Source organism: Rhinopithecus roxellana, chromosome 18, assembly GCF_007565055.1.
Source record: "Rhinopithecus roxellana isolate Shanxi Qingling chromosome 18, ASM756505v1, whole genome shotgun sequence".
In the NCBI taxonomy this organism is placed as follows: domain Eukaryota; kingdom Metazoa; phylum Chordata; class Mammalia; order Primates; family Cercopithecidae; genus Rhinopithecus; species Rhinopithecus roxellana.
In genome coordinates, this window is record NC_044566.1 from 25,476,967 (window position 1) to 25,504,912 (window position 27,946).

Below are 27,946 nucleotides of genomic sequence, written 5' to 3' on the forward strand. Positions count from 1 at the left end.
CTGTTTTGTATATACCCTTCACAAAATGGACATGGCTGGGCTCTACAGGACTTGAGGGCAGGTTCCAACTGCAATGCATTCTTCTTATTTATCTTTTTTTCCAATATAATCACCAGTAATGATGAAGCAAAGTACAGAAAAGCTGTAAAACGACTTTCTTTCCCCCACATTCCCCAGGGCTGCATTAGGGAGCAATGCCCAACATCTTTTTAAGTGCCTTGCTGTGTTTTAAGTTGTTTTGTTAGGCTGGGCATGGTGGCTCGTACCTGTAATCCCAGCACTTTGAGAGGCCGAGGCAGGCAGATCATTTGAGGTCAGGAGTTTGAGATCAGCCTGACTAACATGGTGAAACTCCATCTCTACTAAAATACAAAACTTAGCCGAGCATGGTGGTGGGTGCCTGTAATCTCAGTTACTCAGAAGGCTAAGGCAGGAGAATTAACTGAACAGAGGAGGGGGAGGTTGCAGTGAGCGGAGATCATGCCACTGTACTCCAGCCTGGGCTTCAGAGTGAGACTCCCTCTCCAAAAATAGTAATAATAATAATAATGAATAATTATTTTATTTTATTATGTTTTTCCCTGTATTAGACAGAGTATGAACTACGGAATGATAAAATGTAATCTTAGGCACAGATCCTGCAGGCAATAGCTTTTGAAATTCTCCGACGTACTAAGTTATAATTGGGTTTTAATGCATAAAATGGCTGAGCAATTTAAATGTTTAGAAAAGAAAACAGTCTTTCCTAGAGTTTATGAAGTGGTAAGCCTATTTCTTATAATGATTAACTGTGAGTCATCCTTTCAAATACAAGCATCCATTAGTATTTGCTCCTCACAAGAAATGCTGAAGGCACTTGCCAATTTACCAAACTAGTGTTTTCTTATGGCAAATTTGTCACAGATTTTTATCTGAGAAATGAAGATGGGAAGTAACGAACCATGAACCATATTGAGTTTGCTGTCTACCTGCCTTGCCTTACTAGGTGAAGAACAATGTTTTAAAAACATATAATCACTATCTGTCTGCATGTGGTCTTGCTTGGAAACAGAGAAAGCACTACATCAGGAGGTCTATAGTCTACAGAATGTGTCACAGTGACAGAGGCCTGTCCTTGAAGACTTGATCCATCTGTTTGCTTCTTACCAGAACTTCCCTTTGCCATCAGTTTCCAGTCCCACACCATAAACATCATTTCAGTAATGGTGAGCCTTCTTCCCCACTTCATGTCAAAGTATGCAGGAAATGCAGGCATCATTACCTCTACATGTCAGTTGTGAAAGCTTCTGGGCCCAGAGACAAGTCCTTCTTCCACAACCTTCCTGCCCCTTAAGGAAAGGTTTGAATAGATAAATCATTGGCCTAAGCCTCAGAAGAACAGTGGTTGGAACTGAGCTCCATCACACATTGGTTATACAGCTGAATACTGCTTAAATGTTCTAATGGAAACAATACAATGTGGATACAGTAATAGACAAATTGGGTTGTTGTAAGTGTCCACTGGGATAAAGTAGGCAAATATAAGGAGGTTTGCAAATACAATCTATCATCATAAAAGAAATCAGGCCTTTTAATTTAATTTAATTTAATTTTTTTTAGCTACAATTCAGAGGCTGAGAGAAGGAAGGGACAGGCAGAAAATCTGAGATAGTGAGTTCTAAGTTATATTTAAATTAATATAACTTAAATGGAATGGGAAAGAGAAAAAGGTTAATAAATGCACAAGACAAATAAGTTTGATTCCTATTGATACTGGAAGTGTATGTAGTGGTAAGTTGGGCGGCCTTGCGCTGTGAACCAGTTGAGATTGCTTACGCTCTACAAAGCATTTTAGTCTGAGAAGAACTAGAGGTCACATGATTCCTTAGCATCACCATCCTAACAAGGTCCTTCTGGAAATGTAATGATAAGGAATCTTCAGCCCAGCACCACAGAAAGATACATAGTTGCAGGCAGATGGGCTTCCCGTCACGATTTATCCAGATTTAAACTAAATCTATTAGCTCTTCAGTGGCAAAAACCTCCCAACTAATGAAGTCCACCTACTGCCTGACTTGACGGGTCAATCAATGGTGACTTTGTAGCATCAAGTTAGGAGTACAAACTCCCACTCAAGTTGCTTATATTTTCTTTGCTAACGAAACTAGAGGAGTAGCAAGGTTTATCTAAAATTCTCATCTTCCAAGACGTAAAGCACAGGCAGGTACACTCACTTCGAATTTAAACTAAGTTCTAATGATAAAGTGCTCAAGTCACTATCATCCAAGCAAATTGTTTAAAGAAAACAACACACACACACACACCCGTAGAGACATACAGACGGCATGCAATCAGTATGTCAATGCACATTGGATAAAGGTACAATCTAATGTAATATATTTATCTGAACCAGTAAATAAATGGTATGATGAAATGTAGTATCAGGATCAAATATACAGTGTGGAATAATGAGAGCTGTTACAACTACTGACCTTGAGCTTTGAGCACTAGCTGTGTGATCTGGGCTTGCCAGTGATATCAGCACAGTTTACAACCCAACTCAGAAGTCAAGATAGGTGATAAGCAGAGGTTAGTGACAATAATGCTATTGTTAGAATGCCATCATTAGATTATTACAATATTATTGAATATCATGAGAAATTGCTCTTATAAATATTTCTCAATTTATAAAACATTTCCTGGTTTAATTTCATCCCTATACTAATAAGCCTTGGAGGTGAATATCATTGATTCTATTTTTCAGATAAGGAAACTGAGGGGTAACGAATTGAATCTTTCTGAGTCCAAAAGTCCTTCTCTTAATTTTAGGCCATACTACACAAATTCCAATTTCAGATTTGATCCCAGAGTCTTTAGCTGGAATGATGTTATTATTGCTCCGGCCTTTGGTTCAGAAAGGATTCTAAAATTGCTCCTTCATATTTTTACACACTTTGGTTATAGAACAGCTTGTTAAGCTCTGCAATAATCAGTTGACCACATGAGTGACCTTCAGTATCTACAATTTTCATGAGGGTCCTTTAAGCTCATCTCTCTTTCCCAACTATATGAGCAGCGGGGTGATTGATCCCTGCTGTCCATCACAGACATTGATACGGAAGCACTAATTGCTTCAAAACCAAAAGAAAAATACAGTTCAGATCTACATATTATGATCATAGAAAAAGTCTGAAAAAATTATTTATACTTAATGTTAACAGTGGTTTTCTGTATGTAATGGAATAATGAGTGATTTTCATTTTCTCATTCAGGTTTGTCTTTATTCTTAAAATATTTTACAATAGATACACATTATTTTGTTACTAAAAGAATTAATTTAAACATAACAGTGATACACTGATCTGATTTTAGTGAAAAAGAAGTCTGTAAACTGTTCTCCCTTATTGTACTAAGACACTCACCTTATTTTGTTCTGGTTTTTAAAACGTACTCAAAATGTGATCCATAGTTACACTGTGTTTATTCATTGCTCTGGTTTGTCTTCCGATTTCTAGCATCTGACAATAACTGCAGGGAATGCTGAAATAAATCCTAGCTGTATCCCGCACTAACTACATGACCTGGAGTAATTCAGCCTCTCCGTTTCATCATCTATAAAACAGGAATAATTATGGAAGACCTATATCTTCATATGCAGGCGAAGTTCCTTAAAATTCTCTAGTTATCCATAATGTTTTCCTCTTCAGAACTTATAGAACTCATTTCATGTAATTCACTTGACACCTTAAATTGACAGTTTCTGTACGTATCCTATCTCATGAATTGGTCAAATGCATAAACGAATGAAAGGGTATGCAAGGGTGCATACAATATCAAGTAGGATGTATGGATAAAATGAAAGGTAAATAAAAGCTAGTCACTCACAAACAAGTAGGACCTAATAGATCCATGTAAATAACCACAATAGAAGTTAAATGGTAAGGGAAGTTGGGGAAGAGTAAGCCTAATTCCAAATAGAATCGGAATCCAGAAAGACTTAATGTATAAGGTAGCATTTGAATTAGGGTTTTGAAAGAGGAGCAGAAGTTCATAGGCTGGAAACCAAGACCCGCATGCAAGAAAAACTGTGAACTTTTGAATTTTCTTTTCATCTCTACCTCTTAGTATTGTGCCTACACAAATCATTTCCTACCATTCCATTGTTCATTATTCTCTGCTTAAAACTAACTCTTTCCTGGTTGAAACTATCAAGGATTGAACATTTCTCTCAAGCTCAAGAAAGAACCATAGCTTGCACCTGGGAGCAATGTACCAGAGGGAGGAGAGCCTGGGATCTTCATAGTCCTCCTAGCTATTATGGAAATGGATTCCTGTGACACTTAACAGTAATCCTGCTATTGAGCCAAATTTGTATATACATTCTGCAAATTTAAGGATTGAAAACAAGCTGTGTTTTTGTTTGGTTGGTTTGGGTTTAAAACCCTGAAAGTACCTTAATGTATAGATTTATTTACCTGTTCATTTGGTTGGTTGGTTGGGATTTTGCAAAGCAATTCCTTCACAGAGATGGAGGGAGACCAGGTTTCGTACGTTACCACGTTTGCCTGGTGGAGATGCTAACAGCTCCTGTATCAGAAGGCTCTTATTAAAATCATATAACAATAGTAAGAGTTTTATAAATATTTAAAACAAGGAAGATCAAAATCATGTGACCAGAATACACACACCTTCGCCATGATTTTTTCCTTAATATTTTAGAGACTATTTGTTGTCTCTACAAGCACTGGCGTTTGTATTTTCTACAAGTAGAAAACCCAGGCACAGGGAACAAACCCCCAGAGAACAACTTATCATAAAATGTTAGGTTTTTAATTTTTCATGCCTAGTTAACAGATGAAACCAAAGGCTATATTTCAGTGACCAATAACTTTGTTGCTGTGTTCTCATTGATGCTGGAACCCATATGTAAAGAAAGATGTCCTCTTGCTAGTGGTTCATCTTTTACCTGTTCTCTTTTATTAACTTATCATCCTAGTCTGCATGGTATTTATAATAGTTGATCATGGTGCACATTTCAGTGAACGTTTGTCAACCCACTCGTGTCTCAATGCCCCATGGTTAGGGATATACTGCTATATGCAGCATTACACAGAGAAGGGTCTCAAGTCCTTATTAAAGATATGAAAAACACTAGGATATAAGTACATATGTATGTCTCTAAGTGACATTTCTTTTATTCTTTTATTTTAGAAGATTAAGCTATCTCAATAAATATGAATCGTATTGATAGAATGACTGAAAATCAATTTACAACCAACAGCCCCTTTGTTTTGTTAACCTGTGAAGTTTATTCTTTCTCCAGTACTGTAACTGTCACCTGAAGAGCACCAGAGCTCCTGACATACCTGGAGTGTGTGTGTGTTAACATACACACATGTACAACAAGAAATCTTTGAGGACAAGAGGGGTGAGGCAATTGTTAATCACCATCACCATCAACATGACAGGGCCATTCACTGGTTACTGACCAGATACTGTGCAAGATTCTTCCAGATGTGTCTCCATTTAGTTCCTTACAACTACCCTATAAGGTAGATACTATTACTCCCATGTTACTGATGGATAAAACGAGGCATAACAAAGTTAGCATGTTTAAGAAAATAATAAGGGCAGAAGCTAGGACTTCAACCCAGACCTGCCTCACTCCAAATGCCACGGTTTTTTTTTCTTCTTCTTTTTTCTTTTTTGAGATGGAGTCTCACTCTTTCACCCAGGCTCGAGTGCAATGGCACCATCTCGGCTCACTCCAACCTCCGCCTCCCGGGTTCGAGCGATTTTCCTGCCTCAGTCTCCCAAGTAACTGGGATTATGGGTGCCCGCCACCATGTCCAGCTTTTTGTATTTTTAGTAGAGATGGCGTTTCACCATGTTGACCAGCTGGTCTTAAACTCCTGACCTTGAATGATCCACTCTCTTCGGTCTCCCAAAGTGCTGGGATTACAGGCGTGAGCCACCACACCTGGCCTGAAATGTCGTGTTCTTAACCACTCACTGCCTTCTCACCTCAGAAGGGGGATTCATGGAACAAAGCAGTGGCTAAAATAGCAGCCAGCTTGATAATGCACAAACTTTGGTATCAGCAAAGGCCTAAGCAAAGTCATGTTTCTAAATGGAAGCATCAAGGCGTTGACAGCACACACACACACACACACACACATGCACACACACACAGGAATTTTATTAACATCCTCTCCCTGCTGAAACTTTTAATGCAGCCCTACAATGTATTCATTGCAAGGTGCCATTAGGGCCAGGCTCACTTCAAGTGTTACCAATTCATGGGCAGATTAGAGGGCACATTAATAACGTAGTTAATATGAAGTGTTTAGAGCCTCCACATCGGTGACAAATACGACTCAGCCAAATTTCCTGACCACTGAGGCCACGGAGGAACAATTTGGTAGATTTCATCAACAGTTCTAATTATGTTCCTGTCAAGTCGAGAACGAAGTAATCCATAACTGGGGGGTGCTCGGAGACAGTGGCACAGAAGAATAATTTATGCCCAAGGCACAGGGTCCTTTCTGTAGTTAGTGTGCACAACGCTTGACTAACAAGTGGGTTCAAAAAGGAATTTATTAGGGAAAACACAGCCCTCTCGCTTTGAGAGGCTTGTCAGGTGTAAGCTTATGAGGAGTTATGAGGTAATGACTTCTAGGAAGTCTTGTTTATACAAGCATCTGGAGTTCAGGGCTCTCGGCAGCCTCAGAAACTGCAGGTTGTAAGATGCAGGATCTTGGCTCCAAGCCTCACTCAGACTTTTTTCAACTGCTAGATTTGAGCCACGTCTCTTGAGAGGATTTGTGGGCAGACTTTTAAGTGTGACAGGAGGGGAGGCTGGATAGCGGGAGCCAATGAGGAGTCAACTTAGGGAATAGATTTTTTAAAAATAACAGTTCAATCCTCAGATAGCATTATCATCGGAGATACAGGGATAATGTTAGAAGAAAAAAAAAGGGATGCTTTTATGAAGCTATAAATAATGTGCTAATGGAATGTGCAAAGGAATTGTTAAGAACAGTAAACTGAAATGTCATAATACCCCAACCCCGGGTGTGCTCTCACCTCCTACAACTGAACTATGAGACAGACAATTGGAAAAGAGTTGGGGGAGGAGAGGAAGGAAAGGGGCAAGGTGGGGAGGTTGGGGGAGGAAACGCATCATGCAATGTTTGAGTGATTTTCCACTGTGATCTATATTGGGATGCAGCTCCTGTTCTCTCCAACAGGGTAATTTTATACATGGCATTCTTATTAAATATTTCAAAGGGGGAAAGGGAAGGAGGAGGAGGAGTTATGTGTCTGGTGCATATTTTTTAAGAGTTAAAGCTGGTGGTGTTAGCAGAGCCTGGGTTATTAGTACTGATCAACTGTTAATTAAAATAAAATGACGCTTCTTAAACTTCATCACCTTATTGCAAATTATGCAAAAACCACAACTAATTGCATTATTAGCAAAAATTACATTTAAAAATAGCTTCACACAAAGAACTAAAATTATCTCATCTAAACTCGCTTTTACCAAATGAAGCCTGAGGAGACAGAGCTCTGAGGAAAACAAGGGAAAACAAAGGTTTTTCAGCCTCTCATTGAACAGAGGGAGGAAAGACGAGTAGAAAAAGAGAGAGAGAGAAAGAGGCAGGGGGAGAGGGAGAGAAAGAGGGAGAGGAAGGGAGGAAGGAAAGAAGAGAGAGATTACTGAATACTAATAGAAATCGTGAATAATGTGACATTACTTAAGGTAAACTTAATATTAGATAACAAATTTAGATAATTCCTACTAAGTACAACATGATATGCATTTGGATATAGCCAATTTCTGATCCTCTACAAAAAAATTTTCCAGGCAATGAAGTGAGAAAAACCAGGATTCATTATTACTAAGACCTTCTTTGGTTTTGAAATGTAGGGCCTGGTCTGAAATGGGGTGAAAATAAAGCCCAAGAATGAGGAGAAAGATGTTCGCAAGTCACTGGGCACTTACATGTGAATATATATACATTTTTTAAAAATAGAAGACGATTATTTATTGTTCTTTTTTCCCCAAAGATGCTTCTACACTTCTCCTGGGTAGAGAGCCAAGAGCTGCCTGTCTGCAAATGACTTTTCATGCTTTATTTTGCTACACAGAGACTTCAGGGTGCCCACAGGTCCCTTTGGGCTCTCTCATGTTGTACAATTGGCAATATGCTAACACCAAACAAGGCAGTGCATTTGCTCTTATGAGCAAGCTACACAATAGCTCATTTACATGAATCATTGGACATTTAATACCATTTTGATTCATTTTTCCTCTCACTGCACCCCCTTATTTTTAAGGCTACCATCATCTTTACTCAGGAACAGCAGGTATTTTAGCAAAAAGTAAAACATTAGATGAACAAAAGGACAATTATAATATACATTTCCAGGAATTCCTTGCTCAACATTGACTGACGCTGCTAAGCTGAATGGGAAGTTCCTTTTGACTGTTAGTCTTGGCCTGGTTTCTCCAGTAGGTGGAGAACACTAGCATTATTCTTCTAATCCGGGAGAGCTAAAGACAGGTCACCTGCTGAAATGTCATCCTGCTTCAGGGTCATGTTGTATAATCCTTTACATAAACAGCAACTGCCTAAGGAGCATCTTACAATCAACAACACTGAAGGAAAGCCTGCAAGCTCATTCAGCAAAATGGCCACATTTGCTAGCAGAGTAAACTGGCCCATCTGGTGGTGCATGCAACACACCAAAGTCTGGGAGGAGACAAGCCTACCTGATTTCCCTATACTCTTTTTAAAATTCCTCTACTGGCCAGGTGCGGTGGCTCATGCCTGTAATCCCAACACTTTGGGAGGCCAAGGCAGGTGGATCACCTGGGGTCAAGAGTTTGAGACCAGCCTGGCCAACATGATGAAACCCCGTCTCTACTAAAAATACAAAAATAAATACAAAAATTAGCCGGACGTAGTGATGTGTGCCTGTAATCCCAGCTACTCAGGAGGCTGAGGCAGGAGACTCCCTGGATCCTGGAGGCAGAGGTTACAGTGAGCCGAGATTGTGCCACCACACTCCAGCCTCGGTGACAGAGTGAGACTCAGTCATTTAAAAAAAAAAAAAAAAAAAAAAAAAAAAAAAAAAAATTCTTCTACTGCTATCATACTTTTTAAATTAATTACTTTTATTTATTTTTTTCCCTGTAGGACACCCTAAATTCTCCAAGATCTAGGAGAATTACAGCACTGAACAATTCCAAGGCATTGACTACACTAACACTTGCAGTTCCAGCAGGGTCAGCATGTCAGGATCCTTCACATTGGAAGGGCTCAAGAAATTACCTGTGGATTGACAGTTCTGCAAGGAAAATTGCATATTGGGTGAAGTATAACATCCAATGTTATACTTCAAATGTTATAAAAGAATTATTAAACCACATAGTAGTTCAAAAATGTGTAATTTAGAAATAACATATAAAGTGAGGAAATCAATTTAGTCATAAGAATTCAATCAGACTCATAGCATTTGATATCCAGTTCCAAGGTTGTATGTATTGTTACTAGCATTAGCTTTAATTTCCTAGGCTATCTGTTCTAATAATTACATGATATCTGCTTGTAGATTTGTAGGCTTTATGGTATGTTGATACTTTACTGCTTCTAGGTAGTTTGGTCCTTCTTCAAGATCTGGACTCGTCATTTCTGTGACAAATTTGACACACAAAATTAGCCAATTAGTACCACCATTTGTTGTTCTTTTCCTACTCCTCTTTAAAAAGAGCAGCCAATAGATACCGCTTAAGGCTAAATTTAGGGGAGAGAAAGATCATCTGTCTAAATCAAGGTGGTTAATCCAATTACCAAATTTCTCTCAGAATAGCTGCCCTCAGGCTACTGTATATCACTGTTCATCTGGAAAGTATTCTTCAGAGATTTTCCTGGGGAAAATCTGCCAGCATTGTGCTACCCATTTATAGCTCTATAGAACAAGCAAGTGGCAATAAAATAATAGGGATAGCACATATGTTGAGGCTGGCTCGAGGAGCGCCCCAACTGTCATGTAATGGAGTTATTCCCTATGCAATGGCATTTAGAGTGCATTGACCATCAAAGCTGAGGTGAGACCATGAGTCTCTAGCTCTTTATCTGTACAATTATCATGGGGACAGCATGGTCCAAATAACAGCGCTGCGGTGAGGGTGAAATAAAATATTATACAATTCACACACTTTGCAAGCTATAAAGTTGGAAGAGAAAGAGGTAGAATCAAAGGTGACTTAGGGATGGGTGCTGTGGTTCACTCCTGTAATCCCAGCACTCTGGAAGGCTGAGGCAGGAGGATTCCTTGAGCCTAGGAGTTTGAGACCAGCCTAGACAACATGGTGAAACTCTATCTCTACAAAAAAATAAAAACATTAGCCAGATATAGTGTCTTGCACCTGTAGTCCCAGCTACTTGGGAGGCTGAGGCGGGAAGATCCCTTGAGCCCAGGAGTTTGAGGCTGCAGTGAGCTGTGATCGCATCACTGCACTCCAGCCTGGGCAGCAGAATGAGACCCTGTCTCTAATAAACTAAAATAAATACAATGAAATAAAAAATCAGTATAACCCTACCTTTAATGTAAAGGACAAATAAAGAAAACTTATTTATTTTTTAAAAAGATGACTTAGGTATTTTTCAGTGGAGATGGATATTGGAGTAAAACAGCGAGTCATTAACAAAATCATATTCAGGAGGTGATAACCTGGAAAAGAAGATAAAAAATATTTGAAAAACGATTGTCTTTGGCCAGCATCTTGCAGTGTTGTTGAAAATGAGAGGAGAGGTCAAGACTGGAATGTACAATTGGGTATTACATGTATAGATATGAGCTTTGAGGCCCTACTCATGGAAGAATGACAACAACAGATGCTAGCAATTAGAAAACAAAATGTTGTCTAAGAAACAGGGAGAAAGTCAGGCATAGATAGGCTTGTGAGAGCTAAAGAAGAAGAAAGCGTCAGTAAGGAAAAGGCCATTAAATACAGCAGAAAGCACCGAGACAGTCAGTGGTTTTGGTGATTGGAAGTTCATTGGAGCCTTAGAGGCAGCAACTGAAGTATAGTAGGGAGACAGCCTCCAGATTACAAGGGGTTAAAAAATGTTCTGTGATAATCAGGGAGAGATCAGGTAGGTGAAACATTTTCATGATAAAATTGATAATGAAGGAATGAGAGTAGCAAGGCAGGCAGCTGTGGGGGTTTTTTGTTGTTGTTGTTTGCTTTGTTTTTGGAATAAGAGAACTTCGGCATGTAAATGGAGGAACAAACTGATAGAGTTGAATCTTCGGTAACACCGTGTTAAAAAAAAAACAAACAAACAAACTTCAGCTGCTTAAATTTAAAGGAGTTTAACTGAACAATGAATGATTCACAAATCGAGCAGCCCCCGGAATCACAGCAGATTCAGAGACACGCCAGCGCAGTCACTTGGTGGAAGGACATTTATATACACAAAAAGGGGAGTGACGTCCAGAAATCAGAAGTGAGGTACAGAAACAACTGGATGGGTTACGCTCAGCATTTGTCTTAATTTGAACACAGTTTGAACACTCTACAGTGTATGAGTGGTTGACACGGCTGCTGGGCTTGGCCAATATGTAACCACTGTCACAGGCGCACACTCCCAACGTAGCTTCTCAATCTCATCTACCTATTAAGCTAGGTTGCAGTTCGTCCCCAAAGACGCAAATATGGAAGTACGGAGTCCTTCTCAGGCCATATTTAGTTCACTTTAACAACCGGAAAGGTTGGCATCAGTTTTGGAAGGGAGGTACATTCCACCGGAGGTGAGCGAGGAGAGAAGATGCCTAAACCTCCATTTAACTTGACAATGGAAAAGAACTGCAAATAAAGTGGGTGACAACTTCCAGTCTCTTAAAAGAATTACAAGCTACCAGGAACGGAAGTCAGGTCAAACAGCAAAACAAGGCTCAACAAATACACAGCCGTAATATTTACATTACAACATTTAATGAGGGAACTTAGCTAAAGCGATTTTTTAATGTCTTGCAAATAAAACCGCTTGATTTATTGAAGCTTCTACTTTCTATTCCACTGTTCTGAAATCGTGTGGCCCTAATTCGATAGAGTCCCATTGTATCAGAAAGCACAGTTTAAGAAAAAGAACCTGCTGAATTATGTGTTTATCTCTCAATCAAGTGAAATATTTTAGGAGCTCTAGGTTCTGCTTGTGCAGGATGAGGGACACAGCCAATGCTGCGATTTCAAAAGCAAACTCCAGAATGATACATTAGAAATCTATATTTTTATGATTAGATCAATTTTCAAGCCTAACAAAAATAATTAAGGTAGGTTTTGGATAATGTGAAGACTCAATTCAGACATATTCGCAGCACAATTTTAGAAACAAAACAAAACAAAAACTTCCTTGTCCTCTAGTTTCCTTTCTGTTATTATAGCCACAAGTTTCAAGAATCAGTCTGTTCATCTCCAAAATGAAAACTTCGGGACAGGAAGAATAAGAGAAAACAAAAAAATTAGGTTACTGTCTCACCAGTGAGTTAAAACCCATCAGCAGTAAGCCATTGAATTTAACTGCACATCTTTTGTTATTTTATTTTACTTTTTACTATTTTTCTTTCTACAATAACGGGCCTAGCAACACTGTAATCTCCCAGTGGGAGCCAGGCACAGCACAATAGGATGACTGGGGAGGCGCCAGGAAAACAGGTGATCTCTCTCTTCTTCCCTCTCTGTGTGTACAAGGAGCTTGGCATAAATGAGTTTTACAACAGCCACCGGCCATTGCTTATTTTTTTCTGAGCAATCATCAATATCAGCATCAAGTGGTGCAGTGGCTCCACAATGAGTCGTGGCGGCAGAGTGAGCCCAGCATGCAAACATTTTGGCTAATTTAAAATCCTTGTGCAGCCGAATCAAACATGACAAGATGATGGCAAAAAGAGAGGCTATTATCCCAAATGAGAGTTGGTAGATGGCTGAAATTGGTTTGAGTGGCAGAGACAAAACAGGGGCAAAGAAGAGAAATAACTGAGAATAATCCCAAGTAAAACAGGCTGCTATACATACATATGTACAAACAAAAAGACATACACAGACACACACACTCAGAGCAGAAACACAATTGCTTCCAGGCTTTAGTACTGGATAGATCAAACATGCAACCAGCTTACAATAAAAATAAATACTAAATATAATTACATATATAAGCATTTGTCCAGTCACAAGTAAAGATACATATTTTTTAAATACAACTTTTTCCATAGAAATCTCCAATTTTTAGAATATTAAAACTGCCATTTCATATTTAAATAAATGTGCTGATGTGTAATAGCCATGACTATGGGGAAGACGGGAGTCACTGATTTAGGACTGGCAAATTTTGGCTTAAAGATAGCCCAGTGGGTTGGTGCGGGGAGAGTCCAAAGATCCCCTGGTCATCAAGAGAATCTGAGAGAGTGGGCTGGAGGTGAGGAATTCCTCATGAAAGGCAACAGAGAGCTGAAAAGCAGGTTGATGGGGTCCTGAGCCACGAACCTTGACCACAGCTTACAGTGCCATGGCTTCCAGCCTGAGGAAAGACGACCTGTGGGGAGCTGTCTTTTGTAAGATTAACAATTTAAAAGGGCTGAAGTGAATTTTGTCTAATAGTTATATCTGCAGACTTATTACAAAGTAGGTTACAAGGTCAGCCAGCTTTCAGAAGCTTTACATTGTGAGGTGTTTTTGGCGTTGTTGTTCCAATAGAGAGAGTAGACTTAGGGTGGCATGCAGCTACAAGCCCAAAATACAGATATAAATGAAAGTCTCTCTACCACAGCCTAGGTTTGGGAGATGAGCTTTTCTTTAGTCTGTTTCCCAGAATTATGCCTTTTATATAACTGCACATGAGAAGGCATGAAATGGAGACTAAAGCCACCATGACAGCTGACTCTTGTATTCTATCTGCACTCAGCTGGTGAAACACCTTTCTCTTGCCTTAGATCTCCTCCTAGCCAAGCACCTGAAGCCAGGAATTGTGAGAAAAGAGTGAGATCATTATGTGTTTACTCCTATCATACATTCTCAATATCAAGTAAAAATTGGTTCTCATGTTGATAATGATGAAACAAGCTCTAGTGTTGCAACATAAATTGGGTTTAGTTGGTTTTTCAATCTATAAAAGTGCTGTCTTTAGTACACGAAGATCACACCACTGACATTTGGCATTTACACACTTTGTCATTTTTCCCTAGTTTTGATAATGCCTTTGAAACACTGACACTCCCTTTTCTGATACTGTAGTGACTAGGGGGACACATGGGTAAGACACTCAATGAATTTTAGAGGTATACGGTGATTTTTTTGGAAGAGGAAAAACAACTGGCCTAGCCAGGGATCAAATTCCTGACTTTAGCCTCAACTTATCAGGTTCTAACCAAGTAGATTTACCTTAAATAACAATTGTTTAAGGTGAAAATAATTGTCAAGTAGTTATACAGGCATACCTCGGAGAAAATGTGGGTTTGCCTCCTGATCACTGCAATAAAGTGAATATCGCAGTCAAACGAGTTACAGGAAATTTTTAGTTTTCCAGTGTGTTTAAAAGTTACATTTATACCATAATATAGTGTGCGATAGCATTATGTCTAAAAAACAGTTTTAAAATACTTTATTGCTAAGGAATGCTAATGGTCATCTGAGCCTTCAGTGAGTCGTAATCTTTTTACTGGTGAAGGCACTTGCCTCAATGTTGATGGTTGCTGATTGATTAGAGTGGTGGTTGCTGAAGGCTGGAGTAGCTGTAGCAGTTTTTTTAAAAAGGACAACAATGAAGTTTACCACATTGATGGAGACTTCCTTTCATAAAAGATTATCCTGCACACAGGGTAAAACTTTGAAAGAAGTTGTATTACCTACCATAAAACTTCTTTCAAAATTGTAGTCAGTCCTCTCAAATCCTGACACTACTTTATCAACTAAATTTATGTAATATTGTAAATCCTTTGTTGTCATTTCAACAGTCTTCACAGCACCTTCGCTAGGAGTAGATGTCACCTTAAGAAACTACTCATCTCTTAAGTAGTGAGAATGGAAGGTGAGTAGAATGGAAAAGGCATTTCCTCTTCCATTCAAATTTTATCATGAGATTTCACCAGTTAAGTTGCATCTTCAGGCTCCACTTCTAATTCTAGTTCTCTTGCTGTTTCCACCACAACTGCACTTCCATTCTCTACTGAAGTCTTGAATCCCTCAAAGTCATCCATGAGGGTTGGAATCAAGTTCTTCCAAACTCCTGTTAATGTGGCTATTTTGACCGCCTCTTATGAATCACAGATGTTCTTAATTGCATCTAGAATGGTGAATCCTTACAGAAGATTTCCATGTACTTTACCCAGAATCTTCAGAAGAATCACTGTCTATGATAGCTATAGCATTATAAAAGGCATTTCTTAAAAAGACTTGAAAGTCAAAATTATTTCTTGATCTATAAGTTGCAGAATGGATGTTGTGTATATGAATCAAACCAACATTCATCTACTTGTCCATCTCCATCAGAGCTCTTGGGTAACCACAGCTTCATGTATTTTTCATTCATCTATTGCACAGATGAATTAAACCAACATTCATCTCCTTGTCCATCTCTCTATCAGAGCTCCTGGGTAACCAGGTGCATTGTCAATAAGCAGTAATATTTTAAAAGGAATCTTTATTTCTGAGCAGGAGGTCTCAACAGTGGGCTTAAAATATTTAGTAAACCATTCTATAAAAAGTCATCCAGGCTTTGTTGTTCCATTGATAGATCTCAGGCAGAGAGGATTTAGCATCATTCTTAGGAGCCCTAGGATTTTCAAAATGGTAAATGAGCAATGACTTCAACTTAAAGTCAACAGCTGCAGTAGACTCTTAACAAGAGAGTCAGCTTGTTCTTTGCAGCTTTGATGCCAGGCATTGATTTCTCCTTTCTATTAATAGCTAGGAAAATCCTAGATGGCATCTTCTTCCAATAGAAGGCTCTTTCATCTACACTGAAATTCTCTTGTTTGCTGTAGCCACCTTCATCAACGATCCTAGCTAGATCTTCTGAATAACTTGCTGCAGCTTTGAAATGAGCACCTGCTGCTTCACCTTCCACTTTTATGTCACAGTGATGGCTTCTTTCCTTAAACCTCATGAACCAACCTGTGCTAGCTTCCATCTTTTCTTCTGCAGCTTCCTCCCCTCTCTCAGCCTTCATAGAATTGAAGAGAGATAAGACCTTGCTCTTGATTAGGCTTTGGCTTCAGGGAATGTTGTGGCTGGTTTGATCTTCTACCACTAAATCTTTCTCCATATCACTAATGAGGCTGTTTTATTTTCTTATAATTGGTGTCTTCACTGGAGTAGCACTTTTAATTTTCTTCAAGAACTTTTCCTTTACACTCACAACTTGGCTAACTGGTGCAAGAGACCTAGCTTTTGGCCTGTCTCAACTTTTGACATGCATTCCTCCGTAAGCTAAATCATTTCCAGCTTTTGATTTCAAGTGAGAAGTGTGTAACTCTTTCCTTCATTCGAACACTTAGAGGTCATTGTAAGGCTACTAACTGGCCTGATTTTGATATGGCTGTGCCTGAGGGAATAAAGAGGCCCAAGGAGAGGAAGAGAGACGTGGAAACTGTGTTGGTGGAGCTATCAGAATACATATAACATTTCCTGAATAAGTTCTTGGTCTTATACGGGTATGGTTTGTGGTCCCCAAAACAAGCACAATAATAACATCAAAGATCACTGATCATAGATCACCATGCAAGATAATGGGAAAGTTTGAAATACAGCGGAATACTGCAAAAATAACTACAATGTGACACAAAGACCTGAAGTGAACACAGGCTGTTGGAAAAATGGCAATAGGTTTGCTGGACACAGGGCTGCCACAAACCTTCAATTTGTAGAAACATGCAAGATCTATGAAGCTCAGTAAATCAAAATGCAATGAACAAGGTATACCTGTAGTCATCACCAACTCACCCCAAATTGGTGGCCTCCTTGTTAAAGGTTATTGTGGATCTTTAAATTAAAATAGAATTTGTTTTTCTAATTTCTGGGGAGGGAGTGAGAGAGATGCAGCAGCACAGAGGAGAGAAAGAGAGACACGTATACTCAGGGTAGACTCCCAGCACTGGCCTCTCCACCCCGCAGCGCTTTTCCCTTTTGAGAAGCTGTTAGAGCACAGAGAGCAGACCTGTTCTCAGGGCAAACATCTTACTTTTAATACCAGGGGGCTGGCAATTTGGTCAGCATCAGTTTGTACACTATCCTTGTCCTGAGGGATTTTACAGGAATTCAATCAGGAAGGAAACTGTGGAAGTACATGAACACTGGGCAAAAACAGCTGCCAACTTCATTTAGGATGGAACTTTAACATGAAGGAACAAGGTCTAGGAGCATTTTGCAGCCCACTTTGGAGAGCAGTTAAGAAAAATGCCTCTGCAGGACAGTGGCAGGCCAGGTGAAAACCTGAAAGAATAAGACAGGTAGCTTATGGCAGGTTTACTTTATCACGCCAGCACCTCTTAACCTCCCCTTCAGCCTGCAGGGCCAGATGTAGCTTGTAGTTTGGAATAAAAGACAAAAAGGCAAGTGTCTGGTTCTAACATAAAACCTTTGGGAAATGCACATGTTAGTTCATCTGAGTTCAGCAAATAGAGCAATCTTTCCTTCTTCATTAATTTTTACATTAAAAGAAAGAAAAAAGCAAGAAGAAAATATCTGGGTTTAGAATGGCACAGATGATTTACCAAAAAAAAAAAAAAAAAAAAAGAGGGACATTATTTTCCATAATCAGGTCCAGTTTTCATATCTAGTTTTCATTTTTCAAAACTAAATTAAGTAACCCTCTAATGTAAAATAAGCGTTGGCCATGGAATAGAATAAAATTAATTGATCTAGAAGCTTGTTGTCAGATTGGAAAAAGTAAGGCCAGAAGATAAGCCTCTCCATTATTCACAGTAGAAAGACCAAAACAAAACACCCAACAACCAAAGATCATTTTTGATGCAGGACCATCTTACTCTTAGGAAATCTTTGCTATTAAACCTATTCACTGTGCCTAGTTCTAAGTGAGGTTCTTAACTTCCTTTTCCTTTTTTGTCTCAGAGTTGAATTTATATTCTCACACTGAGGCTTAAGAGAACCCTGGTTCATAGTTCAGAAACACATCGCTTTCTAGGGAGGTCCAACACAGGTCCTCAGGGCATCTCATCCATCCTCTGCTTGCATGGCACTCACTACCAAGGGAGACCATTAGGAAAGAAGGGCACACTGAAGTCTGGACTGAAAGCTGTCGGAAAGGGAACACCCAGATGCTGGTTGCAGCAGCTATAGCTGAGATTCCATTTGTCTTCAGAGCATCAGCAGACAACATACATATTGTGTCACAAACTCCACTTCTCTCTCCAACCCATAGTGTCCTTAATGCAAGAGGCAGATGTGCTTTCTGCCTGGAGATGTGGCAGCAACCAGACTGTCACCCAAGACTCTAATTAAGTGGTATGTGTCATGCTTCTAAGGCAATCCAGCCAGAAATCAACCTTCCCATTTTACTGAGTAAAGACATGTATCTTTATCTACCCACTGGCAGGAAAGCAATACTACTAATCCAAGAAGCAAAGGTGCTATGACTTAGATAGTGCATTTACACCACAAATCTTTGAAGAAGTAAAAGATTGTTGAAAACTGCTTTATTGCCTCATGTGCCAGATGTAATCTGACATACACAAATGTTGGAATATTATTCTTTTCTGAGCTGGTAGAATTTCATAAAAACCAGTAAACTGGAATCCACACTCAGACCTATGAAATATATACTATCCAAATATTAGTGAATGTGAATAAATGCTGGTCTGGATTAAATCTTCCTTTTTGCCCTTAAAGAGACTAAAACTACCTTTCTACCTTGTCCAAATTCATGATGATTAGGGAATTGGACAGAAAACCTAGTTCCTCCACAGCCCAAACACTCATGAATGGGAAATAAATGAGAGATATTCTTTTTTTTCCTTAAATTTTTATCTTTACAACACTTAGCCCCCAAGAAAGGGGGCTAAGAATCAAATTTTGTGGTTTTTAAAAATATTTTTATGAGATTTGTGAGACTACTTTTGTTACTACAACATGGCAAGCAGGGAGTTTCAAGATTGTGATTTTATTAAGGAATAGAAGACAACCTTTTTTCGATAGGGCTCTACAAAATATTCCATCAGCAGAAGTGTTAGGCAGGTCGGAAAGACTAAGTTTTTCAAGGTATTAAATTAAAAGATGTTGAATTACGTTAAATGCCCCACATTGAATTGACATTTCCCCTTTTTTAATGCAAGCTAAGATTGATGAAAAATACCACTTATCTACATTAAGGGTCAAAATCTCTCACAAAAAGAGCTTCTGGTTCAACACGTCAGAGCAGAGTCAGTCTTCCATAATCCAGGGACCAAGACGCGGATCACATTCTGATGATCCAATTAATGGTGGGATACTTTGCAATCATCCGGCAAGCAAGGCCCCTAACAGATTGTGGGGCTGTAACATCAATTTCTTAAGTGCATTTAAAGGATTACAAATGTTAGTCCTGGCTTGAGATTGAAACACCTATTGAGGTGCTCTGAACCACATTACTGTAATTGGGTACCTGAATTAATGCCATTTCTTCTGATGGGTGAGTTGAATACATTGGAATTAAGAGTTCTTTTTGCTGTATTTCACTTTCTCATTTTTTCTTCCTTTTTTTTTGTTTCCTTGGAACATAAATCTGAATTGAAATAACTCTTTGTTAATCCAGATAGCTTTAATTACAGCCCTCAGGAATCCAAGTATTGTCCTCATTTTACCTCATGCACTGTTTGGGTGCACTCTTCTTTGAGCTTGTTATCTTAATATGCAGCACTTAGACAATGAAAATACAATTCTTTTTTTGAAAAAACTAAGGGAATAAGGGGAGGGGGAAAGGGAGAGGAAGAAGGCTCTGCTTCTCTTTCCTTCCAGCCACATGAACCTCGCTATGAACACAGAGGATAGCACTTGAAATTCATTACAGGCCTGGAGAATTAAGATCCAAAGCCTCCCTAAATCTTTCACTCTTTCTGAGGTTGGTTATAGTAAAAGTTCTGATTGAGGAAGAACTAAATAGGTGGGTATTGTCTGGATATTTTAAACTTCAAAATAAGGATTTTTACCTTCTTTCCCACCTTAATCTCCATTAAGTCCTTCAACTAAGGGGAAATCACATAGTGTCACTGTGTCAAACCTCCCCGAAGCTTGCTATGGTAAATTGAATGAAATCTACACTCCCCACTTGAGTCTAAAAGGTCCTATGTGCTCTTCCTGCTCAGCTCTGATGTCATATTTGATTGCTCTCCAACCTATGCACCAGGCTGCGTCCTCATGCAGCTTCCTCCTGCCATCCAAGTCCATCACGCTTCTCCGTCATTAAGGCCCTCTGCCTTAGGCACTCTAGTCTGAGACTTCACCCTCACTCCTTTCAGATTTCCACTCAAATATGAATTTATAGAGTTCCCTGACTCCTCTATAAAATAATACTGACGTGCCCCCATAGTTCTCAAGTCATACACTCTTTCTTCCCCTACCTCATGTTTCTTCATAGCATCTGTGCATGTGTGTGTGTGTGGTGTGCGCACATGCATGCAAATTAGTAATATATGCACCACACACACTCAGAAACAATGACTGTACAAGTAGGAACTTTGTTTCATTCACTACTAGAACACAGGTAACCAGAATAGTACCTGGCACAATTCAAATATTTGTTTAGTTGGATTGAACTGAGTTTTTGCATGGCTAATTCTGCCTCATTATTCTGGTCTCAGATCCAATATTTTCTCACAAAGGACCCCAGATGACCCTTATCTAAAGTAGCGCTTTCCCTATCCTCTCCCTTATTACCTTGTTTTATTGCCTTACTGTCCTTTACCAACATCTGAAATATCAATGTAGGTACGTATGTTTGTATGTTTGCATACGTTTAATGTCTATTTCTTTATCCTATTACTTAAAGTTCATGAGGGTGGGAAAATGTTTTTCTGTCTTGTTCAATTTGGTGTCTTTAGTGTTAAGAACAGCACTTGGCATGTAGAAGGAGTACCATAAATATTTGTTAAATGTGTATGCAATTAATTCAACCAGAGGGAGTCAAATGTGCAAGAGCTTTTATCAAAGTAGGGTTGTAGATGACACAAATTTTCTTCACCTGGTATACTGATAACATTGATAGGGTACAATTTATTCCACCTACTATAGAAAAACAAAGCTGGTCACGGCAGTTATCATCAGCTTTGGTAAAGAGGCACAGAAGAGCTGTGAAGAAAAGTCTGACTTAGAGAAAAGCTGCCTCTGGACAAAATTGGAAAATAGGTGTTGCCTGTCAATCGGTGCCCCCATCTCTCCTGTTCTGTGCCCTTTCCTGGCTTGTAAGCTATACTGTTTTATCCCCTCTACTCTGAAGCATCCAGTGGTCTTCATGACAGTACCTGACTCCGTTTTCCCCTCCCCTGAAAACACTCCTACTCTGGAACTTTCTGACTCATCCTATCCTTGTCTTTCTTCCAAAACATCCAGATTCAGGCATCATATTCTCCCAAGTCAATACTCTTAGGCTTAAGCTAAACTGGCAAACCTCTGAACTTAAAAAACATCAGCTGGCACTAATAATGAACAGGACCCCACTTTCCTGGAAGAGTGATACACCCTCCACTCCACTCAGGATGTCTCCACTCCTCTCCTCTCTGAGAGGAAGGGAAAGAAAGCTGCGTTTCTATTGCGCCAAGAAGGAAACCACCTACAGAAGGTTCCCAGTGCCTCTTGTCTTTCTTTCCTTTGTCACAATAACCACTTAACTATTTTCATTCCTGATACTAAAAGTAATTTTCCAAAAACACTGTAGCAAATTTAGATCATGTAAAAAGAACAAAATTTAAATAACCTATAATCCTAAAATCCCTAAATAACAACTTTGTAGTTTGTTTCTTTTTGGTCTCTTCTCTTTGGACATCTTTACATGGTCAATATCGTACTCTATATTTAGTTTTCCCCCAGTTAATATATTGTGAAAATATATCCATGATTTTATGTATTCTTGATCACAATTTTAGACAGGAGAGCATATTTCACTCTAGGGATTCATTGCCATTTAGTTAACAATGCCCTCTAAGAAATTACTAGGTTATTTTAAATTTTTTACTTATAAACAAGGAAACTATAAACATATGTCTTTGTCTAGAGGAGTTGGCAAACTTTTCTGTAGGGGTCCAGATAGTCAATATTTTAGGCTTTATGAGCCATATGGTCTCTGTTTCAACACATTTCAGCTGTAGCCAGAGACAATGAGTAGATAAATGGCTGTGACTATGTTCCAATAAAATTTTATTCACAAAAACAGACACTGGACAGAATTTGGCCTGAGGGCAGCAGTTTGCCAACCCAACCCCTGGTCTAGATCTCTGATTGCTTTCTCAAAATGCATAAAAGTGGAATCACTGAGCCAAAGGGGTGAACATTTGTAACAGATATTGAAATACCTATTATTCATCTTAAATATGGTTGCACGCTAGAGTTTTCACAATTAACTAAGTCACTAATTTAGTTAACTTAGAGGAATCCTGACCCAATTAACATTCCTCAAAAGAGAGGGCAACTGAGGCCCAGATAAAGTTGAACCTGGATCTTCTGTTTTATTAGACACTCCCCTTATGTAGTTCTCCTTAAAGATAGTTATATGTGTATAACTATCTGGGAGTACTGCAACAGTGCAGTCACTAAACTAAGAAAAGACAATTTCTTGAATTCTCAGGGCTTTGATAACTCAGCATTCCTTCAGGTAAATAATTCAATGGCAGTCACTAGCAGGGTGACTACTCCTCTTTTAGTTTAAAATGAGTAAGATAAGAGGCTTGTTAATCATGTATTATGATTACTGCTTAGGCCACAAAGGAGAGTTGACAGTACCAGTTACAGTACATCAAGGTCTGCCATGCACAATTTCTGCTACTAGGGCTCTATATTATTAAAGTTTGAAGATGTGTGAGGGTATAAATGACCCTAGCTAAAATTTTCAAGTAATGTTTAGTATTTATACTATAAATCTGCTCTAACATGGCATTATGTTGCAATTTTAGTTTTACTTAATAAACCGTATGGGGCAGAGAGCCTATCTGCTATCTTTATTCTCAACAGACAAAGAATTTAAATACATTCTCAAGAGAGTTCAAAAGGTACCATGATTTAACTGGAGTAGAAAGGAAAGGGATAAATTTTAATTCCCAAAATGATTTTCTTCAGGGGAGTATGAACATTTTTTTTTTTTTTTTTTTTTTGTATTCTGTCATGTTTTCTTTTTAACTACACAAACACATCCTTTCCTGGCAACCAACCAGAGATGATGGGAGCTGGGATGAATCCCGTGAGTCATTTTAGTCCAGGCTCCTGTGTCGGCAGAGCAATTTTCATGATTCTTAATCATCTCGTCTCTCTCTAAATTGGGCGTGTCCAGGTCTGTGATTCTACTATGATATGAATGGATATTAAACCCTGGGTGAACCTGCTCTTCATTCATGGCCTATTATCAAAGCATCATGACTGCTGAGCTGAGGGGTCCTTGCCCAATACAGACATCGGGCATCTGGGTGGCAAGAAACACAGTGGTGGTGGCCATGCCCTGTAACTCTCTAATGTACAATAATATGTTCAGGGAGCAGAAGAGGGACACTCCATTCTTGTCTCCTGTGGCTAATGTTTTTTAATCATAAACAAATGCTGTTCCAAGATGTTGGTATAGGACAGCATTTCTTGACCTCAGGATTATAAACATTTAGAGGCAGATGATTCTTTGTTGTGGGAGGCTGTCCTGTGCATTGTAGAATGTATAGCAGCATCCATGGTTTTTGCTACCCACTTAGTGACAACCAAAAATGACTCCAGACATTAGCAAATGTCCCCTGGGGTAATGGTGGGGGGTGAAATCATCCTGGTTGAGAAGGACCTAGAATGGCAACCCAAAGGCAGAAAGACATGTAAAAGTACACACTGCACTTGGCCATCTCCTCTGTCAAGTATGCTTCTGGAATGAAGAAAGCAACGCAGCCCTGAGAAGAGACACCAGAAAGACTGAGCCCTACATGGACATGTACATTTTTCTCTATCTGAAGTTTAGAATGTCTGACTTGTTGTGTTCAGCAGTCATCACAAAGCTAGATATGAATTTCTTGGCTTTTTTTTTTTTTTTTTTTTGACTCATTAGGTCGCCCTGCTCAAAATGATTTACACAGAGATAATTAAACTTAAGCCCTAAGGACTAGTTAACTGTTTAGCAGTGTATACATTTCATACAGCCATTTCCATATATCTAGTTTTAAATTCATTAACAAAAATTAATAGCTACCCAGCGCTCTACATTGCGCAGCATGTTGCTATGGTATGCTTGCTAAATTACCCCTTTCTATCACTCCTCCAGCGATCTCATAGACAGTTAAACTTTGCTGTGCTGGAAATGTTGCCTACCAATTTGCAGCAAAGCTCATATTTACTATATTTAGTGTGAATAATTGACTGCACTTCAGAAAATATTTGTCTCCATTTGGTGTGCCTCTGGAACATTCTATCAGCTTTAAAGAAGAGTACCTGCACTTTTTTCACTCTTTGAAGAATCACCGAGAAACATTTAATAGGTAATACTAGCTATTTGAATAATATTTGAATATGCATTAGAAATATATGTTTTACTAATACTGTCCTTCCTCTGAAAGTCCCTTAACTGCACTTAAATATCTTGTATTTTTTCCTCCTGGCGTATTTTATGAGGACAAAATGCCTTTCTGATATGAACTACCTATGACCCATTAAATAATTATCTTCTTATTTCTGAATACCAATATAGAAAGGAAAATGAGACGATAAATCTCTTTTCTATAAACTTATTGACACAATTTTACATATTTTAGAATTTTTGGTAATTAAAATATATTTCCATTAAAAATAATCTCTAATCATTCTTCATCAATATTTACATTGTTCACTTCAGGTTTGAAAAGGAGTCAGGGTGAACTAATTCATTGTTTACATTCAGAATCCTAGGTGGCCCAAACCCATAAAGGTAGTACAATGCACTGTATCTTTCGTTCTTAGTACTTATCTTAATCTTAATAACTAGCCAGACAACTGACTCCAGAGTCTGGGGCTTATCAACTGGAATTCGTCACATGAACCCAACAGAAGACAAGAAATACATTATATAACAATGCTACACAAGTCATTATCTCTTGACATTTAAAGGTATGCATTCAAAAAGCTATGTAAGGCTTTTATTTATTTATTTATTTATCTTTTGCTGAACTCAAATTCCACTTGTTTCTATTAAATTTGATAGCAAACGAACAGAAATGCCCTTGTTAGGTATTATCTGCAAAGAGTTTACTACCAAGAGATCAAAAGGATTTGTCCTACTTCATTTCAGCATTGGCTATTTGGAACAATCTGCTTGAAAAACTTTCTTTGATACAGATTATTTAGGAAACAGATTAATAAGAAAATAAAAAGTCCCATGCTCCTCAAATATTGAGAAACGTCAACTACTTCAGTAGAAATTTCAGTATCTTCCCAACAGCAGTTTTTCTGGATTCCTTTGAATCCAGCTTCCTTTGAAGTGGCTTATACAAACAACAGTAATATTGAGCCATCTATACTACACTTTTCCCAGACCATGTCTTGGGTTAAAAACAGGACATGACTCTTTCAGCTATTCACATGGAAGGTATCTTCTTCAACAGAAAGAATTTATGAACTCTCTTGTTTTGGTGAATGGTTTATTGTAAATATTTCTAATTGCACTTTAAAATTTTCATTCTAAATAAATGGAGACTCTTAAAGGTGTAATGCACTTTATATCCTTCTGAAAGATAAGATTTACTTCTCTTACCAGTTTTATAGAACATTTATTATGTCTATAGTTAGCTAAATATTTTTACTGAGACTTCAAATAGAAATATATACACAATTTAAAATGCAGATGTCCAAACCATCGGCATCATCCAAATAAATATTTTCTTTAAAATCACTCCTTTTGAATTTTATTTCTTCAAAAGATGTGAATGGTGAAAGTATTTGTTAAATGACAGCTGGATTTTTGCTTTTTACCACTGTTGTCAATATTAATATACTTTCTAATAAATGCTACCTATTACCTTTCCTCTTCTCCAGAAGAAAACATCAATCCATTAGTTAGTTTAAGAACTCTTAGTACAAACATATTATTTTTGGTGTGAGTGACATTAAGTTTATTAACACTTGAATTGTTGAAAAGATGTAGTCACTACCCAACTCTTCATAGGTAGTTTTAAACCAAAACCTTATATAGAAATTGCACCATGTCTGGAAACAGGCTAAAAATAAGATACAGTGAAATATATAATGTATATGTTTAGCCTAGTAATTGCATAATACACTGTACTCCTATCTCCTTTATTCCAATAATAAAAGGTGCATTTCTTGATGACATTTCAATATATGCAAAATTAAAGGTAGCAGAGTTTAATATGTAGCAGAGTTTAATATGAAAAGATATATATCATTTCCCCTAGGAATTAAACTCTTCCTGTGATCTGTAGTAAATACCGTGCTGTTTTACAAAGTGGGAATAAGATTGATGATATTGATCATAAGTTTCATATTTTTCAATGAATCTATTGATGAATCATTTACCAAGAATGAATGGGACAAAAGATCTATGGAAATATTGTTTAGTTAAGAAAGAGATGTGCTTAGATAATATCACGATATTTTATCAAAGCTCTCATGTAAAGTGCTGATAAATGTTTTATCTTTCTGGAAGATACGGCCCTCTAGAAATGTGTGTCTAAGCACTAAAACAGGTATGGTTTACATGCATGTGTTTAGATGTGTAGTCTTCTTATCTAGTATGTATAACACTTACTCCACCAACATGATATTTTGTTTTTATTGAATACATTCTGTACGATCTATCAGATATCGTGATGTAAGTATGTTTTTCTGAACCTTAGAATCCTGGCAGGACTGGAAGAAAGGTTAAAGATCTATGACTAATTAGAAATATAATTTTTTGTAAAGAAAGAATAACTACACTTCTCAGAGTGCCCACTCATTACTAAAAGCTGTGTGCTTTGAGTCAGTCAACCTAAAACCAACAAGATGCATTTGCTACTTTTCTTGTTTTGGCATCAAAGCTAGTTTTGAAAACATTAGTTTAGGAGAGAACTACTTGTTATGGACTAAATGTGTGCATTCCTCCAAAATTCACGAGTTGAAATCCTCTCCACTTCCCACCATGTAATGGTATTAGCGGGTGAGGCCTTTGGGTGGTAATTAGGTCATGAGAGTGGAGCCCTCATGGATGAGATTAGTGCCTTTATAAAGATGCCAGAGAGTGCTCTTGCCCTCTTTCCATTGTATGAGGATACAGGGAGAAGTTGACAGTCTACAAATTGGATGAAGGCCCTTACCAGAACCTGATCATGCTGACAGCTTGATCTCAGACTTTCAGTCCCAGAACTGTGAGAAATTAAATTTCTGTTGTTTATAAGCCAGACAGTCTATGGTGCTTTGTTACAGCAGGCCGAACTAAGACACTACTGTTGGCTGCTAATTTGCAGAAATGTACATCTCTCATTGACTTTGCTGAAGATACTTTGATTTTCGTGAACATTATAGAAATAAACAAGACCCATCAAACAAATATTAGGAAACTGGTATTTAGGAAGAGTAGAAAAATCACTCAAGTAGGGCCACATTGATATCAACTTTACAAAATAATAAAATACAAAAAAATCACCAAATGGATTGGTCCAAAGAAGAGAATTCAAAACTTTGACAGAGAGCCCTTAGAAGGGACAGTAAAAAAGAAAAGCACTCTGAGAAAGAATGACATGCAACCTATTGTTGTTGAGAAGT